The 19,684-nt window shown below is 42.7% G+C and overlaps 1 protein-coding gene across 3 annotated transcripts in view; it reads right to left on the reverse strand.

Annotated features, from left to right (window-relative positions):
- Nucleotides 1-19,684, reverse strand: part of pacs2 (phosphofurin acidic cluster sorting protein 2) — a 55,485-nt gene that overhangs the window by 35,273 nt on the left and 528 nt on the right. The window lies entirely within an intron of this gene.

The following is a 19,684-nucleotide window of genomic DNA, read 5'->3' on the forward strand; positions in this document are numbered from 1 at the left end:
ATAGCTGAAAACATGTTTATGTTCAGTCACTGCATCGGTGCAGAGTCGTCCTCCTCTGTGTGCTGCTGCTGCTCGTACACTCTGTGCTGTGTGCGTCAACTTAACCTAATGTGGGTGTAACTCTATTCCAGCCACATGATTGGTTCAGCGCGGCGCTATTCTCATTATCACTGGCTGTACGTGTGGTCTGTCAAAACATGGACGGGATGAGTTCTATCCACGTTACATCGACATGTCTTAAACTTCTATCGAGGAAAAGATATATCGCGATAATTATCACTATTGTTTTTTCGCCCATCCCTAAGTACAGTACTTATGAGGCTCTATAAGTATCCGAGGTTTATTCTGCTTTATACCATGACTTCATGCACAATATATCTTTGACAGTTGAAGATACTTTGCAGGTAAAGAGTTTGGAAAAATATCTATTTGCATTGTGTAACTTTGATACAATTTTGATATTGTGAATCCAAAGAACAATTATTCAGATGTTTAAGCGAAAGTAGAGATGAAGAAACAGAATGTGGTGGTTAAATTTATGGGAACAACAATGTTGGGGCAATAGTACCGGCAAGAACTTGATTTTATGTTCACCGCTGACTCCTCATTGTAACCTTCACATGTTCTCCTTCTTTGTCACAGATGAAATGATCAAGGCAGAGAAATGTGCCACAGAGGAGCCACAGAGCGACATTTTGTGCAGCAGCACCAATTGCTACATCGTCCAGGAAATTATTGGAAAGGGGGTCTTCGGCAAAGTTGCCAGGGCATTGAATATGAGCACAATGCAGGAAGTGGCCCTCAAGATCTTAAAAGATGGGAGGAACGCTGAAAGAGAGGTAGAGTAGATCTCAATTATATGGAAGATTAAGGGCCTGATCTACTCAGATCCTAAATGAAGAGTGATAAATTGCGACTGCAGTATAACGGATTGCATGTTTGGTCGCTGGCCATTTTGCGGGTGATCTACAAAAAATAATTGTGTAAAATGATAAAAGGTGCAAACAGGGTAGAGGCAGTAGTATTTAAATGAGTGTTTTGCGGGTGTTACTGGTTTCCACCATGTAGCATTACAGAGAGCAGAATGGCCGCAAGCCCAAAGCTAAATTTAATGCCATGGAATTGACGTTGTTAGTGGAAGAGGCAAACAAACATGTTGAGCTCCAGCAAAGAAATATTAATAAAACCCAAAGAAAGTCGATATGGGAGAGTATCTGCGAGAAAGTAAATCCTGTGGGTAAAACAAAAAGAACAACCGATGAAATTAGGAGAAGATGGCGAGACATAGGAAGAACAACAAAAGAAAAAATAGCTCATAATAAAACCTCGGCAAATAAAACGGGTGGGGCGGTGGAAGAGATGCCTCTGACCAGCGTGCACCATATTTTTGCGGGTGAAATCAGGTTTGCTAACGTTTTTACACGTGCAAACCTCTAGTAGATCAGGCCCTACGTTTTTTCACATTTTCTTGCTCCCAACTTGTTTATCAAAAGAAGTGCTGACACCACGCTGTCCCTTACACTTCCTTTATCCTTTCTCCTGTTTCCTCCACAGATCAAGATGCTTGAAGCCGTGAAGGTTCTTGATCCAGTGAAAAACAACCTGGTTCATTTCATTGAGACGTTCCAGGACAAAGGTCAAACATGTCTTGTGTTTGAACGGCTGGATGTGGACCTTTACTGCCTGGTTTGGCAACAACAGAGGCCAATGACACTCCGTGAGATCCGGCCGATAGCGTACCAGGTAACAACCAGCCGACTGAGAAAAGACTTGCTGAAGTAACATAATTGTATTTCTTCTTGATCTGTTAAAGCCTGCTCTCTGCTCAGTGGTATCTATAACTAACATTTGACATTGTTTCCTTTGTCTCTGCAGTTGCTTAAAGCCTTGAATGCGCTGAAAAGCATTGGAGTGGTTCACTCAGATGTTAAACCCGACAACGTAATGCTGGTTAACCATCAGAAAGAGCCCTACAGAGTCAAACTGATTGATTTTGGCGTGTCCTTCATATCTTCGCTGGGCACTCTCAGGATGACATTTCAGCCTTTGGGCTACCGGTAAGTTTAATGTGGAAAACTCATTGTTTAACACGTGTGTTATTGTTGTAAATGATCCACCAGACATTGTCCTAATATTCACATGATGAATTTAACAATGTACTCAACAGCTCTTGAGATTCTTCTGTGTTCACACAGTGCACCTGAAGTCAGCCTGGGCCTCCCCTTCTCTGAGGCCATCGACATGTGGAGTCTCGGCTGCCTGCTTCTCTTTTTGTATATAAACAACCACCCATTCGCCAGCTGCGAGTACCAGACAGTGAGAAACCAGATATATGTTCATTTAAATACAAAGATAGTTGCATTCAGACACATGTCCAACAACAGGGGACTTGATGTAGGATGTGATTCTTTGTGTTCTCTCTCCAGATGAAAGCACTGGTTGACATGTTGGGAATGCCGGCTGACCACCTCCTCAGTGCTGGGAGGTACACGCACTACTACTTCAAGAAGGACGAGCACTGGTTCGACCCAGGATGGTGGATTAAGGTATTTTAACCATGTTCCAATATTTTATCTCCCAATGAGACAGCAGCTGTTGTCTGATGTGTAACTCATTAATGAGGAAGAATCTGACCAACATGTGTGGTTCCTGTAGACCCCCCTTGAGTACCACATCAGCACTGGCATTGAGCCCAAGAAAGACCGAGGCGTTTTTAAAACCCTCCAGGACCTGATAACAGTAAGTCGGCCATTTCAGTACTGACGAAATAATACATGCTAAGCGTCTCTGTTGAGGGACAGGAAGCAGTTCAACTAATCTCTCGTCTACTGTGTTTTAAATCAGCTCTACCCAGTGACGCAGGGCTACGTAGAGCTCACTGACAGGAGAGCTTTCATCAGCCTCATCAAAGGCCTCCTGGTGATGGACCCAGACATAAGGCTCACCCCAAAGATCGCACTGTCGCACCCCTTCCTCACGACCGTCCATCTGATGGAGGACAAGGACAGCCCATAGTAAGTGACTGAGTTTCGGTTTCAGTACAGATATTGAATCAATACAAAAAAGTGTTTACTGATTAAGTGACGTATTGTTGTGTTTTATTCAGTTTTGCAGATGCTCAGTTTATAATGCGGGAGTTGGGATTGGACAAGGACGATCAGGAGTCTTCATCAGATGGTGCGGCTCAGGAGGAAGAGGCCTCCGCCGTCTCTTCTTCATGTGGCGAAAGCTTAGCTGTGTCTCACTCCTGTGACAGCGACAAAGACACACGCTAAAGTGGGTTGATACATCAGCATCGGAGGTGTCAGCCATCACCAGCTGCCGACATGAGGACGCTCCGGCTGAGGAGACATTGGCCAATGTGAGGAGTTGACCTATCAAAGCGGAAAGCTGATGGGAGACGGCCAATGAAAAGTGTCCCAAAGTTCTTTGGCAGAATTGTGAGGAGAATGTTTGGAAGAAAATGAACATAACTGAAGGACAATGTGAACAGGCCAAGTAGTTGACCCCCCCAATTGACATTGAGATCCTCATCAGAGGTCTCTTGTCTGTTCCAGAGGTTAAACACTGAGGGGGACAGAGTTTTGGCGTCCGGGCCCCGAGGCTCTGGAACAACCTCCCTCAGGAGATCAGGTCAGCTGACTCAGTGAACTCTTATAAGTCTCTTCTTAAAAACACACTTTTATCGGAGATCCTTTCCTGAGTCTTAACTTTCTTTATAACTGCCTTTATACGTGTATTTATACACTCGTTTATTTTACCTGCTTTCTTCTAACCTGCTGCCTTTGTGAAGCACTTCGTAACATATGTTTTGAAAAGTGCTCTGTAAATAAAATATTTAATGAATCCCAGTTTGGCCTGTGTGGGCTTCCTCCCACAGCCCAGTAACATGCAGATTGGAGTTAGGTTAATTGGAGACTCTTAATTGTCTGTATGTAGAATAGATAAAGGATGAATGTATAGATGGATGGATGGATTTTAGTTTCTATTAATATCCTTAAATATATATAATCTATCTAGAATAATAATCTAGACTTTCTCATGTTATAGCAGTTAATCCTTTATTTGGACTTAAAACTTAAAGAAGTCAGCAACATTGTGCACAAGCAGCAGCGTTGTGGACTCACACATTCGCTACAAAACAACAACACATGCATACACTCATACACATTCATTCCTCTCTTTGAAGTTGCTGAGGTTCAAACACAAACCGCCTCTCATGAATAATAATCAGACGACTGGAGGCAAAGTCTAAACTCCGTCCTCATCGCTGCCCTCGGCCTCCTATAAATAACGCTCATATTTGCTCAATGAATCTGTGTCAGTAGATCATTAAGCTTCCGAAGGCCAGCAGAGCGGCAGGAGACGGATACAGCTCGGCTTCAACCTCTTCACACCGCACCTTACGTCTCCACGTCTCCACCACGACAAGCTTTTATCATGAAAGGAGATGGGGGGGGTTGAAGATGCCGGCTGAGGCTTTCCTCCGACGCTGCCAAAACACAGGAATACCATTACATGTTAGGTGGAGGGAAAACAGAGCGAGAGGAGGAGAGAGCGTTTCAGATTTTTATCTTTAAAGAAAATCAAGGTTGGAATTCTACCTTTGTATTTTCTAATTGGCTCCTAGGGAGGAACTATGCAAAATATCAAAGTCAATATGACTTCAAATGTGAGCACATGAAAACTGCGGATGAAGAAAAAAGAGAAATTTAGACGAGCTAAACAGCTTGAGTTGAAATAAACTGTAATAAACTTTTTAACACCTGATGTTCCACTCAAATGCTAACGAGACGTTTCAACAGAGCAAAGGACAAAACAAAGTGTATGAAAGGCACTTGGCACTTTTATGACATGCATCCACAATGAACTGAAGGAAAAGATGAAAACATCAGCCGCAGTTTCTCTATTGTCCTCCTGTGATCAGTGTAAACAACCTGCGATTGTGTGTCGGTGTGTTTGTGTGTGTGTGTGTGTGTGTGTGTGTGTGTGTGTGTGTGTGTGTGTGTGTTTGTGTGTGAGGGAGAGAGATAATTTTAATTTTTAATTTGCACAGCAGGATAATAATGAGCACAAGCAGAAATTGTGTGGGCTTCAAAAGTATCATCCAGAGGGACGTGAAAAATAAAAAACATCACTAAATGAAACTGAATATACAAAAAGAGAAACAGCGACAAAAATTACAACAACACTGGATCAGATGAAGGAACTAGCTTTGACCCTTTAGATGTACAACGCCAACAAGTCATACTTTTAGCTTATGAGACATTTGTGTGCGAGGTTTCGTCATAATTAGCGTATGAATTCTTGAATTAATGCCAAAAATGAGCTTTTGAGGTCCCAGTGACCTTTGACGTTGGACCACAGAATTCTAATCAGTTAAGTCAAGTTAGAGTTCGGGTGTTGACCAGAGTTTAAATCAGTTTTTTTAACTGGTTTCAGAGGAAAGAGGAGTTTGCGGGTTGAATTAAGGACCATATTTTGCCAGCTGACACCTGCAGTGATGCGTTTTCATAGCAAGAAATAAAAGTTAAACGAGAATTAACACCTTTCAGTTGTTTGCCTCCGTCAACATTTGCAGTTTCAACCCCTCTAGGTGTTGCTGACCTACTGTCTTCACAATAATATGAGGTCACATTGACTAATGAAATCTAGTCAGTTAATCTGTGAGCCTAAGTGAGCGTTTGTGCCTGATTTTAAAGGATTCTCTCGATGTGATCTTAAGATAAGGTGGTCACAGGGAAGCGAAGGTCGCAGTGACCTTGAATTTTGAGCTTCAACCACCAAATTCTCATAAGTTCATCTTTGAGTCCAATCGAGTTTTTGTACCAAATTTGAAAAGATAACCCGGAGGTGTTTCTGGAATATCAAGTTCACAAGGCAAATAAATGTCACAGTGACCTTCACCTTTGACCCTCGGCCCCTGAAATCTAATCAGATCCTCCTTGAGTTTAATTGAACGTATGAGCCAAATATGTAGAAATCCCCTTAAGGTGCTTTTGAGATATCGTGTTCACAAGAATAAGTATAATACTTCCAGCCACTGGTTGTCTCAAACGTTGAGGCACAGGAAGAGCGACAGAGGACGGACAGAAGAAAAAAGGAAATGGAGAAACAGAACCGATTAGAAGAAGTCAAGTTAAAGGCAAAGCGATAAAGGTGACGGGTGAATTAGACGGGGGAGGCCCCGTTCTACCAAATATCTCCTGAGACCAGGAACGTTTAGACCCCGAGGATCCCGACCGTCTCTCCTCCACTGCAGCTCAACCATGAAATCCCCCCCCACACGCCTCCTCCCTCCCGGCCCCTGTCGACCCGAACGTTACTCTGACAGCTCAATAATTGACTGCTTATCTTTTATTAATAGAGGGAGCCATTAGGCCTCAGAGCCGTGTCTGGGGTTCCGTCTCGGAGACAAAGCACCGCCGGGCGTCTCATCAGACACCTCCTCCTTTCGTGTTGTCTTCGTTTTGGCATCTGCACAATGCACCGCTGTACCGTGACCTCTTAATTAGTCTTATACACAACAGAGGTGTCTCCAGTGTCACTGTGGTGTTAGCATGTTACCCACGATGCTTACATCACAGAGCAACAGAAGATGAACTGGTTCTTTCCACAACATCGTCCTGAAATGTCTATTTTGGGAGAACAAGACGCTTTAATCTGAGTTTTGAAGACTGCAGGTGCTGAGAGACGCCTTCAAAGGGACTAAAGGAATCAAACCATCTCAAATTGTCTCCTCGTGATCAAAAGTTAAATATCTCGTTATCTCAAAAATAACAAATCTGATGCTTCTCAGAGCCAAACTTGATTGATTCGGTGACGGTGCCTCAGTTCGACAGAACAAGGACAGAGGAAAAGAAATCCATTGATCACAGGATCAAATTTGACTTTAATCAATCTGTAAACAGACAAGATTCAAAGAGGTCAGACAAAGTACGGAGGGTCAGAGAGGACAGAAACAAAGACGATTATATATTCATTATATCATAAGAGATTATAAAACAATTATTTTGTACAATGGGAAAAACAACTGTTTTAGTTTCTTTAAATGTTTTTGACTCAATGCATTGACTGTTTATGACATGACTGCTCCTCCAATGTAAAGCCAAAGCCTCTTGATCGCCCCCTGGTGGCTGGCTGCACTACAGGTCTATAAACCCCACCTCCTCCATGTTGATAAATGGAACATGGACCAAACTACAAAGTCAAAATACATGGTAATATTTAGTTTGTCTCAAATATGTCATCTGTCATTTCAAGTCATTCTCATCACACAGAAATTATGTCACAAGATATTTTGCCTAAATTTCTGGATAGTGGGAGGAAGTGGAAACACATCGTCTATCTTTGTTTACAGCCAGTGACTCAATGGAGAATAAAATAAGCATATTACCATGATTTAAATACGTTTGTAGTAATGTATAAGAACATTAGGGGATATAAAATAAGTAGTATTACTCATGTTATACAGGTGCTGAGTGTGACTGAACACTGAAGAACACACACTGGAGAGATTTGACCTCAGAACACTCATCAACCTTCAAAGACGTGTGTCAACTCATCGGGAATCGTTCCATTTCCTCAGAGTCAACCTGCAACTGCTCTCCACAAAAACCACCAACTTCATCCCATTAAATCTCCAGATGGAGGCATCTTGTTTACTGGTGTGTGTGTCACAGACGTTACACATCCAATGACTTGGACAGACTGGAGGCACACACAAACTCTAGCATCTCAAAGCTTTTGTGTAAGTTTGTTTGTCTTATAACTAGAGAATTATCTTGAAATCTTCCGGTTCAGTGAATAAAAGAAGCTCCTCTGTTTTGTGAATTGCAACAAAAACAGAATCAATCCCCTAAAACTTTTTGTTTTGTTCTGCAATAAAATGAGAAAAATGTCACTTCTCAATCCTTGTTTACTTTTCTGGCTTTTTAATATCTAATATCTAAAAATATCCTCGTTCATATCCTCGGATGAAAAGACTTCATTCGACACAGACAGCAAAGTGTTCTCTTCACTCAGTGAAACACTAATAACAAGCTGTTAAACACGGACATCCACACAGAGAGAGCCTCGTAATCAAATCTCCTCAACTCTGCCAGATATTCTCCACCACAGAGTCAGAGGAAGGAAAACAGTGGAGTAGCTGTGACGTCGAGCTACGTTCACTACACCAGAAGGAGATATATCTTTCTTTTTTTTAAATCTATAATGAATGAAATCCATCAAAAATGCAGAACAGGGAGATATGAATTCTATCTCCTCTATCAGCTCAGAGTGAGAGTGACCTAGAAGCAATTAAAACCATGATCAAACCAGTTTATCTCCAGGGAGTGTGTGTGTGTGTGTGTGTGTGTGTGTGTGTGTGTGTGTGTGTTTTGTGTGTGTGTGTGTGTGTGTGTGTGTTTGTGTTTGTGTGTGTGTGTGGTTAAAGCAGCTGACGCAGAACAGGGGAGAGCAGAGAAACATCAAGTATTCAGCTGAGAGCCAAGTCATTGTTTTATGTCTCACAGCCAAAGTGCGGAGAATCTAATCCACTAAAAAGAGCACAAAATGATGCGTGGCCTTTCGAGAGCCCTGGGGGGGGCGCAGCAGAAACCGGAATACAAATGAGAGCTTTGTACGCAGCGATCCGCATCGCGCTGCCCCGGCTCTGCTCCACCCGTGACGCCGGACACCCACAGTCACCATCCCTGGACTGGAAAGGAGCTTCCTTTACAGCTGGTCGGTGAAGTAAGACGCTCACGTGAAATATTCAAAATGTCGGATGAAAATACAGATGAACATTTGCATATGTTTGTTCCTGAAATACTGGTTGATTCAGTGGGTTTATATCACTGGTAGGAAACATTTTTGCATCTCTTCCAAAGTATTGGAATAAAACTTCTCCAGAAGTCTCCTCTCTGTAAACACAAGATGTGGAACCTGGCTGCAGAGCTTTGCTCCCATTCAGCCAAGAGTGAGTCCAACACTGGGGCTGGGAGGCCTGGCTCTGCGGGTTGGGTTCAGAGGACTATAAAGAAAACTCTATTAAATATTGGTGTATCAGCACCGGCTACTACAGTTTATTGTCATACTGCTACTTAGTCTTTCAGATTTTGGCGGATATAAAGCCCCGGGTATGATTTGAGCTGTTAGAAGCTAGTTTTAGCTTAATACAAGAAAAGATGAGAGGAGGGAGAAGGTTATGTTTAGGAAAATATATTTCAGGGAAAGGTTAAATAAGGACTTAATTAATAAAACAAATATAAACTGGTACCAATATGAACAAGTTGGGGTTGGGGTTAGTTGTCCAGATTTAAAGTGTTGGACAGTGTTTTCCACATCAAACTCTGAAAACCATTTCTTCTTACATCATGCTTTGTGCAGAGTCATGTTCAAGAAGAGGAGCTTTATCCAAACTGCCAACAAGAAGGAAGCTTGCTACCATTTTAAATATCATCGTACGCTATGTTTGGCATCAGGACGGTCAGTACATTTTTGAAAAGCTGCAACACAATGACAGCGCTGACTCTCCCACAACTTTCATTGTGAGCTGTGAGAAATGTCGACTCAAGGTGGATTAAACCAACAGCCGACACTTCAGGCCCCATTACACCCGGAGCCGAAGTGTCCCAGATAACGATTTTCAAACCAGTCGAGAGTTTGTCAAGAGGACATATAATTGCGACAACAAATAAATTGGCCCGGCTCTTTTGTCACAGTGTGTAAATGAACTACAGTCACAGGAGAGGAGCCACATCAGTGCTAATCTCTGGGTTGTTGGTTGAAGAGCACTTCAGCAGGATCAGTTATTGGTGCTGCGGCAGCTCTCTGTGGTGAAGAGCAGCTGAAAGTGGACTGATGTGGCTGAGAGAGTCATATTTAACCACCTCGACATACAGCTGCTGATGACTGATGCTCCATTAAAGGTCTTTACGAACTTGATGTGAGTCTGAATGTAAGTTAGACAGATTTAAAACCCACTTTAAAAAGGAATAGTCCAAAGAAATCATACGTAAAACCAAATATTCAACAAGGTTAATCATAACACACAAAGTTCTCACATCTCAACAGGACTTAATTTGGCATCTTAAGGAGTAAAATGTGTTTTTAAACATTTCAATTTTTATATTATTTATTGTTTGTTATCTCTGTGTCGTAACGTTTTTAAAACTTCATTGTATTATCTTGCACAATGACGATAAAAACTTTCAACAGAAGCACTAAACAATACAGCTTTTTGGGGAATTCAGGCTAAAGGCAACAGCATCCATCTCTCCTACTGGTTTTCAGGGGAATGTTCCTTCAAAATCTCCAGTAAAAGGCAGAATGACGGCAGTGGAAAGGTTTTGCAGAATTGCACCTGCTTCATTTTACGACACACGAGGAACCACAGGTATGAATGTTGAACCATCTCTGCACAACCACCTCCAACGCTCCACTTTTACGTCCGTTGTTGGAACAGAGTATTTCTTTTATAAGATCACACACCAGACAGCTTCAGAGAGCGAAGCCTGTCTGTTCTCTAAGCTGTGACCGAACCTTTTAATATCCACTGTCTGCCAAAAACAAATATGGATTAAAGAGACAGCGAAGCTCTATTTTACAGACGGGTCAGACACAACACGTCCCTTCCTCCTCGACTAGATTTGTATAAACTGGGCCCTGACGGTATTATACGCAGTAAATGAATGTGAGGTTTCTCTGAATCACCCGAGTCACTTATTTTCATCAGCCTGTCCTCGGCAGGTTCAGTCGATGTCTGTGCTGCAGCAGATTAGATCAGCGGGGCCACGCTGCTGCGGCCCGCTCAGCATCCGGGACGCCTGAGTGGTTTTGTTTACCGGCTCGTAAACGTGACTGGCCACCAACGCTCATTTCCCCCAGTCACACACGGGCAGAGATGACTTTTTTTTGGTTCGTTCAGTTTGTGTCGATCTGACCATCAAAACTTCAGGGAGGAGTCCGGTGGAAACGCGGCGGAGGTCGAATGACTCAGCCACACGGGAGCAGGACGCCAGACGTGGCACAACAGCCCTTCTTAATTACAACAATATGTTCAACCTTCTCAGCTCTCCTGCCCACCGCAAGTTTTCTAAAAAGGATCCTGACCTACATTTCTCCTCCATGCTCTGAATTCAGAAAAGTTCTTTGAGCCTCAGCGAAAAAAGGGGAACTGAAATAGCAACTCCCCGTTTCTACACCGGAGGCAAAGAGGCCTGCAGGGGCCTCGTGTAATCAACCAAAACTACAAGGAGGAAAAGGTTTATTGAGCAGAGAGAGGAAGAAATGATCAAGGAAGGCACAACATGAATAATCAGCGGCTAAGCCTGGATCTACAGGATGTGTTTGGCACTAGCAAAGTAGAAAGTAACACAAGTTGCTGTGGAAAACAGTGACTCATGCATTACGAGGATTTCCCTGGAAGTCACAGTTTGGACAAACAATGAGAGACGTTGACTCCATGGTTAAATAATAACTCCACTCGGTCTGCAGGTCTGAATATTCAATATGAGACTGAGGGAGCACATCAAGATGTCGCATATTTTTAATAATGTCTTATAAACGTCTTGAAATGTAAATTTTTGTCAGACTTCCTTCGCCCCCAAAAAACAGCAGCTGTGGAAAAAGTGTGTGTAATTAATTCTACGTGAATATGTTTGTGTGTTTTGTGACAGTAAAGATTAATGTGGCATTTCTGGAAATGATCTCGAGACTCGAGAGGACAAGCGAAGAAAAGACAAGATCAGGTAAGATAATGAGATAATGAACGAGTAAAGAAATATAATATAAACACAAGTAATATAAACAGTATTGCACATACGATATTGAAATTGCACAGATAGACCTCTCATATGAATATTAACCAAAAGTAATATTTCTATCAGTTAAAATCTCTAGTTAATGGAAAAACAGCACTAAATATTGAATATCCCCCTCCACTGCTAACACACCGTTATTATTCCGGAGCAGAGACGTTTTCCTTTTGTGGTTCAGCAGCTGCCTCGATAAAATCTCATCTACATCTGCCACAAAGTTTGGACACATCTCTCTCTCTCTCCTTTTCAGCTTGTTAGCCTCATTTTTTTGTTCTGCATTATCCCCAAAGCTGCCGGAACATGGGACAGAGCACACGAGGCCCTGGATGACCTGTGTAATCACACGGCTATTTTCATATGAATCTGAGCTTCATTCAGAAATAAGGTCACGTCTGCAGCCAACAGTCACCGGGAACACAGTTTTACACAGAGACACTCAATTAGCAGAATGGAGACGGAAGTGAGATTTTTGGATTTGGGATAAAAAAAAAACGAGTTGGACATTATCATAACTAAAGAGAACGTAATCCGCAGTTATGTGGGGGTAATGGTGATAAAAGCAATGAGCAGAGCTTAATGACTATTTTAAATGGCACTGAAGATAAGCATCAGAGATCCTTCCGAAACTTTATAAATAATTAATAATAAAAAAATAATCTGAAGGGTCAAATTCAACTTTTTACCTTTTGAGACAACTTGATGACAACTGTAATTTTTTGGGGAAATCAGTGAAAAAGTTGAAGAAAGTGACACAAAATTCCTGGATCCACCAAAAAATCAACACCACAATTTAATGGCTTCTTCTCTGACTCATTCCACCAAGTTTCATTTAAATCCATTCAGTTGCAAAATTTGCAATACAGTATGTAATCATGGCGTTTCTCAATATCATCTGTGTGCAACCCTGTTACACTGTAGATAGAATAAACTATTTTCGTGTGTTTATATTCTATCTTTGCTCATTTATCACTTTCACAGCGTGTCCAATTTTACGATCCCCTTCGTAACAACTCAAATTTCCCCATAGTGGAACTAATAAAGGATTATCTCATCTCATCTTATCTTATTTTAGCATTATGACGTCATTATGGCCTAATGTAATGACGAATGACTGGTGAATCCAAACAAGCTGTAGATCATGTCTCTAAGTTATTGTATGACAACACTATATGATGCCCCCCCCCTATCTTCATTCCTACATATATCCATCATGGATCTAGGATATATGTAGGATATCGAAAAATGTATTTTTGAACTAAGCAAGACTTCATTTTGAGAATTCTCTGTCATATGGTTTCATGTCATGTGAAGGGGGAATAATGTTTGGATCAATATGAGCTTTAGATTGTCTTTCTAGCCCTTTTACTTGTGGAGATATGATGGAATATCTCTGTTGACCTCGACCTTGACCTCTGACCAATCAGCTGCAAAGTGTGAATAATCTGGAGACACCCTCCAAAGAAACATTTCCAACGGGTTTGAAAATGATCGCCCTGCTTCGACCACGCCGACACGCAGGGTGATGAAGACGATGGGTTGACAGTTGTGTAACAAGCTTCTAAATGAAGCTTAAGTGAAGATTAATTTTGTCAAACTGCCTGAAGTTGTTTTCAGCGATGCAGCAATCATCATCATTTGTTCTCATCGCGCGTGTCGTGTGGAGCCTGATGCTGTCTGGTCTGATCTCCATCTCTCGGAGGTCTAGTTAGACTAAAGGACGTTTCGCTCGAGGACTAAACACCGACACTCGACACTCTGACACTTCACCACAGGTCGGTTCATCTCTGCTGCATCAGAGCGGCGCCGAACAACAAAAGTCTCTCTCCATATCTCCGGCGGCCCCGCGTGCTCGTCCCGTCTTCCAATTAGCATGAATTTAATTTGTGGAGCGTGTGCTGATAAAATGTCAGCGCAGTGGACGCTTGTAGGAAATTGCACAGTGACACAGATTTAGCTCCCGAGCCCCGAGGTGTAAAACTCCTCAAACACAAAAGCTGCGTCTCATTTTTCAGCAGTTATTTCTCACTCTGTGATAATATGAAACTAAATATACGACTACATCCTTGACACTACACATTCAGGCTGTTTACAGTAATCTGGTGTTTATGTCTACACTTAATCAGTCGTATAATATCCGTCATTCTTTTGACTGGAGCCTGTCACAGCCTTGTCCCTGCTGGCAGTTCAAGTGCATCAGCTAAATTCAATAAAAACAAACCCATACTGTGCATGTCGCATTATTTTTTCAATATTTCAGGACACACACTCTCATAACGCAGCGTTTTCCAGGCCCCTGATCTCATTCTGCAGAGGGTCAGTGGATTCCAGCTGAAGAGATATTATCAACACGGGTTCCTTAAAATCAAATATTGTCTGTGGGGAAATAAGAGAAGAACACAGAAAGCAGGCGGTCAGGCATGACACCAGGCACCGAGGCATGAGGAAAGTCAGCTGGAGGCAACATCGATCGGCCGGCAGAGTCACAGAGCATCTCAAGTGTGTGTGTGTGTGTGTGTGTGTGTGTGTGTGTGTGTGTGTGTGTGTGTGTGTGTGTGTGTGTGTGTGTTGGAGAGAGGAGGCGACCGCCCTTTCCTGTCCTGCCCCGTCTGTCCTACAGAACGTGCTGCCTCAGCAAGATGGAGCCGGATATCTTACATAAGGAGCTACAACTTCACATTCAGGGAACAAGACAGGGATTCTCTTGAGAGAGGAATCTGTATGAAACATGTTTATGAGCTGGTTTTTTCACCAGTTTTTATTCAACTTCGTCAGAAAAGAAAGGAGGAGTGGCCTGAATATCTAATGATGGTAAGATAATAATTGGAGCAACCTAGATATTTACTTGATAAACACGAGGATGAATCTGAAAAACTGAGACTGAGACTCTCAAAAACATGATGAAGAAATCTCCCGGGGCCTGAGCAGAGCAGAACGATCCATTATCATCTGACACATTCATTTTTTATTATGTCTAAATGGTGTAAAAAAGCTCTATGAATGATTATTTAATCATCAGTCCAACTCTTTAGTCTTCAAACATCTGAATAAAATAGGATGGATTTAGTATGAAATTCTATACAGACGTTCATGGTCCCCAGAGCATGAACCCGACTGACTTTGACTATTCCCAGACTTTTGAGTCACCAGAGGTGAAACCATGTTCACGTATTCATTAAATTCCTAATTATCTTCTGAATGACACAAAATGTAAGGTACAGTAATGGACATTTGTGAATGGATTCGCAGAAAATTTGGTGTTAGATGTTCATGGATCCCAGAGTATCAAGCTGAATTACTCTGTTGTCTTTTTGTGTTGCAAGTTCTTTCTCGTATTCAGTAAAATATCTCAACATCTGGAGGATGGACCGGCACAACATTTGCTCCAGACGTTCATGGTTCCAAGATGATGGACCCTAATGACTTTGCTGATCCAGCAATTTTTTGGTGCCACGATGAATAGTTAAAACATTGGTGATCCCTTTAATCTTCTTCTGGAGCCATCGCCAGGACTACATGTTGTTGATGTTGTTTATTAACAAAACAATAATAATGTTAGCGTGCTGCACGATGATCTAAGTTGTTGAACATTGCGACATTGCATGTTAGCATCATAACATTTTCTGCATGCTAACATTAGCATCAAAGCGCCACCGAGTGCAGTGTCCCAGATGCTGGCATGGCTGCAGACTCTCAGTCTTATTCAAACTCTCAAACATTGGTACAGAACAGGCACCGAGTGCAGGACAACAAGAATAAAAAGGGCAACGCAAAACAATGAGATGCTTTAACTGCCTCTCGTTCGTCCCACTCTAAATTCCCGCAGTGTGAGCAGCTCCGGCAGCCGGGGGACAAAAGAGCGAGTGTCTCAGTGCGGTTCAAAGCGACATCTCAGCACTCTCGCCTCCGACAGGCCCAAATATGACAGCCTACTGGGTCCAGCTGCCACTCGAGGGCCCGTTCAATCCCGCCTCTGTCTCGCAGATTGGCCCCCGTCTCTCACAGCACTCAGCCTCACGCCTGTGGGCTGATGTGCAGAAATGCAACCGATGCCCACTTTGAAAATACCAAAATGGAGCTCCTGAAGAGCAGGGAGCCGAGGAGGAACCATGCGGTCTGAAGAGGCTCTTAGAAAACACGTCCATCGTTAGGGCGCTTCATTCAAAAGCTTCTCACGATGAGCTGACAGAATTTAAGATTGCATTTCACGTTCACACCCAGCGTGTCACTTAAACAGGCTGCAGGAGAGTATAATAAGAGCGGCTCTCCGCGTATCACTCAAGCACTTCACATCCCCGGCTTAATATCACGAGCAGCAGGCGACCAGAGCCTCGTAAACGCCGCCTCATAAAAACACTACAACATTTGCATTTCACCAGCCAGTGTTTTCCTTATCGGAGGCACCTTGGATTCATCTGAAGTTGACACCTAGATTTCCAAACCACAGGCAATTATCTTTCACCCCCAGAGTTATGCGATTAAGGCCCCTCCCTCAGCTATGATGGGTGATTATGAAGCATCTCAGCGTGGAGTGGCACATGTCCTGATGTGACTCTGGGAAACGTGAGATCGTTGCCGTGGCAGCACTTCTGCCAGCCTCCCGGCCTAATAGCCTCGGGCTTCAGAGACCTCCGAGCCACAGCGAGCGAGCGAGCGAGAGAGCGAGAGAGCGGCCTTTATGGAGACGTGAAGAAATTACAGGATAAATTGACAAAATCGGCAGAAGAACCCATTGTACCGGTTCACATAACATGCAAGTCAGTCCCTGATGTCACTGTTACAACAATGATGAAGCCATGCGAGGAACAGAGAGATGGGAGCATGGTCCCATTATTAATTTCTTCCAACCTGCACTTTAATTTTACATTTAAAATTTTTTTTAAAACAAGCTTCATCTGCTGGAAACTGTAAAATGGGTTTGAATGCTCCTGGAAAAGCTCATAAACTGACCTCAAACTGTTTCTGTCAAACTACAACTTGAAAGGTCAAGATTGAACTTTAATAATGATAATAATGATCTTTGCTTTTAAATTGTTTATTGTTTGCCGTCAATTTTTCATTTTTAACTTGTAAAGCACCTGTGGTGAAATGTGCTTCATAAATAAAGTTTATTATTATTATTAATGCTTCACATGATCAGTCATTAGTTACCCAACTATCCAGCTACTGAAGTCTTACTTGCAAACTGAATGACCTTGATGCTTTGTTCCCTCTGGTTTAAGAAATACATAAATAATTTTTTTATCAATGACCTGACAACTTGCAGTGTTGTACTTAAAGCTCATAGTTACACACTGTGGGAAATGTCCTTATTTTCTCCTGCTTGCCAAGAGAAAATCAATGAGCTACTACTTAAATATGAGGCCGGAGCCAGCGGGTGATTAGCTCAGATTAGAATTAAAACTGAAACTGCAAGCCTGGCTCTGTCCAAAGGTAAAAGCTGCACACCAGCAACTCTACAGGTCATAAATTAACACGTCATATCTCCGAGGCCGAAGAATAACAATAACAAACTGGACGATGTTGAAATATTTCTTGGCCGGTACTTTCCCCCGGAACAAGGAACCTGTGCAGGAACTGTGCGTCTCCACCGCAGGGAGCCGGGTCTACATTGATTCTCCCAGGTTTCCCCTCTGCTCATCTCTCTGACTGTTTCCATTAGAAAATAAAATATCAAGAGGAACCAGCAGGCTGCTCTTCTGTGGACACGTTGTCCTCTGAAGATAGGCAGCGGCCATTTTCTTTCACCACCTCCACAGGCCGACATCACAGGAGGAGGCAGCTGATTTGACGTGTGGCGAGCTCCTCCTGTCTGACGTGACGGACAGCGCTCGATGAAGAGCTGCGTCCTGACTGACACGTGAAGTGAAGCCTTCATCCAGACAAACTGTCTGCGGAGGCCGAGAACACATTAGAGAAAAGTAGATCCCCTCAGTAAAGCAGCTTCATATGACAATCCTCACTGACACTCGGGGGTCACGCGGGGGATTGAACCCGCGACTCTTTAGTCACAGGAGCCCTTTTATCCACTTGTCCACTCTGCTGAGTAACATCACAGCTCTGCTATTTCTGGAAATGAATTAGTCTTATTTCAGCTAAAAGCCATGCAATGTAATACCCACTGAAGGTATTAACTTAAGAGGATAGAGCGGAGCTAAGGAGAAGCAGAACAAAATATAAAAACACACATACTCTTGTAGTAGTAACTGCCTCTGTTACACCTCACCACTGACAGACGTGGAATTTAAACTAACTCAGGTTACAAAAGTGTCAGATTTCAACATGACGTCAAAAAGCTTGGATCAGATGTCAAGAAAATACACAACTTTGTCTTATTTCTGATCCCTTCCACTAAGGGTTTGAAGTGTTTACACATTACGAGCAGGTACGAGGTGACTGGAACTCAGCGTAGATCAAAGTGTGCGTTCAATCGGGATCAAAGTCACTTCCCACCATCTCGAAGCTCATTGTCTCTTTCTAGCCAATCACCTGTAAGCTGTCAAAGTTTAAAATACAGTTGTCAGTTCGGCACCATGATCACTGAGCGACCCACGTCCACCGCTGCACCCCCACAGCTATGGATACCCTCTCATCTCACTTCAACCCGTCCAATCAGAAGCCTCCATGGGACGTCCCAACTTCATCTCTCTTCAGGTCTAAGCTGTCAAAGTCTGTTCCTCTTGTTCACAATGAAATCAATCACAATCTAACTTACTGATTTGTCTCGCTCCTGATTGAAATATATCTAAATGGACAATGTTTTGAAACACGTTATGTCTCACGTTGTCAAATTCATGTCTGATCTGCGTCTCATCTGAAAGAAATGGCTGTATTCAGGTGTAAACGTTGTTCTGACCCGACACTGCACCTCAGGAGAGATGAACAACTACAACAGAACTTTGCCGTTTTCTATAAAGTCCATCAACAAGCAGTTTACAAAGCTGCTTGTATAAGAGCAACAGCTGCAACTCACAATCGTTCTCACTGTCATTTAATCTGCTTGTTGTTTTCTCGGTCAAATCAATTGATTGTTTGGGATATAAAACAAGACACAATTATGAAATGTCAAATCACAAATTCAAACGATTGCAGGGGATGTTTCTATCTGATCGACAAAACTTTATTGTCTTGAGTTACACTTAACACTCGGTTAAATGACAAATTTTCCAGATGAAGTGTTTAATTCATCAGCAAACGTGGACGATAGGACCTAAAAGAGCTGAAATGATCAGTCAAGTATTCAATCAGTTGATCGACAGGAAGTTAAACTATAAACAGGCCTATTTTAAGTGATTATTAGTCTGGACACTTTATTTGGACAATAGGACAAACTTTTGCTAATTCCAGCGTCTTAAATATGACATTTCTTTGGTTTTCTCTGGTTAATATTGGATTTTTACACGTTGCTCTGATAAAACTACTCATCTGAGAACATCCCATTGAGCTCTGAGACGCTGTAATGCGCCTTTTCCATTATTTTCTTACATTTTAAAAGACAAAACTATTAACAGGTACGTCCATAATTGCATCCAGTGTTGTGGCCCAGCCATCGATGAAACAATATCTGCTCCTGAGCTAAGTGGACCAGATCTGACCCAGACAGTTCCATCTGAATGAGGCTGTGATGACGTGCTTGGGTGTTTGGGTCTCTGGGGGGGTCCCAGGAGGCGGACTGGTCTCCATGGTGCAGCCTGGCACAAAGATGGAGATGCATCCTGGCAACATTCAGACTAAACCTGCAGGACACACACCTCCTCCAGGCTGCAAGGCGGCTGGAGGGAATGTTTATGACTTTGTTTGCGTTCACCCCCCAGCTGCCATATAATACATCTCTTATTTACCACCTCATCCACACAGTGCAGGGGACTGGGGGGGGTGCTGGG

The sequence above is a fragment of the Hippoglossus stenolepis genome, chromosome 10 (assembly GCF_022539355.2).
Source record: "Hippoglossus stenolepis isolate QCI-W04-F060 chromosome 10, HSTE1.2, whole genome shotgun sequence".
NCBI classification, from domain to species: Eukaryota; Metazoa; Chordata; class Actinopteri; order Pleuronectiformes; family Pleuronectidae; genus Hippoglossus; species Hippoglossus stenolepis.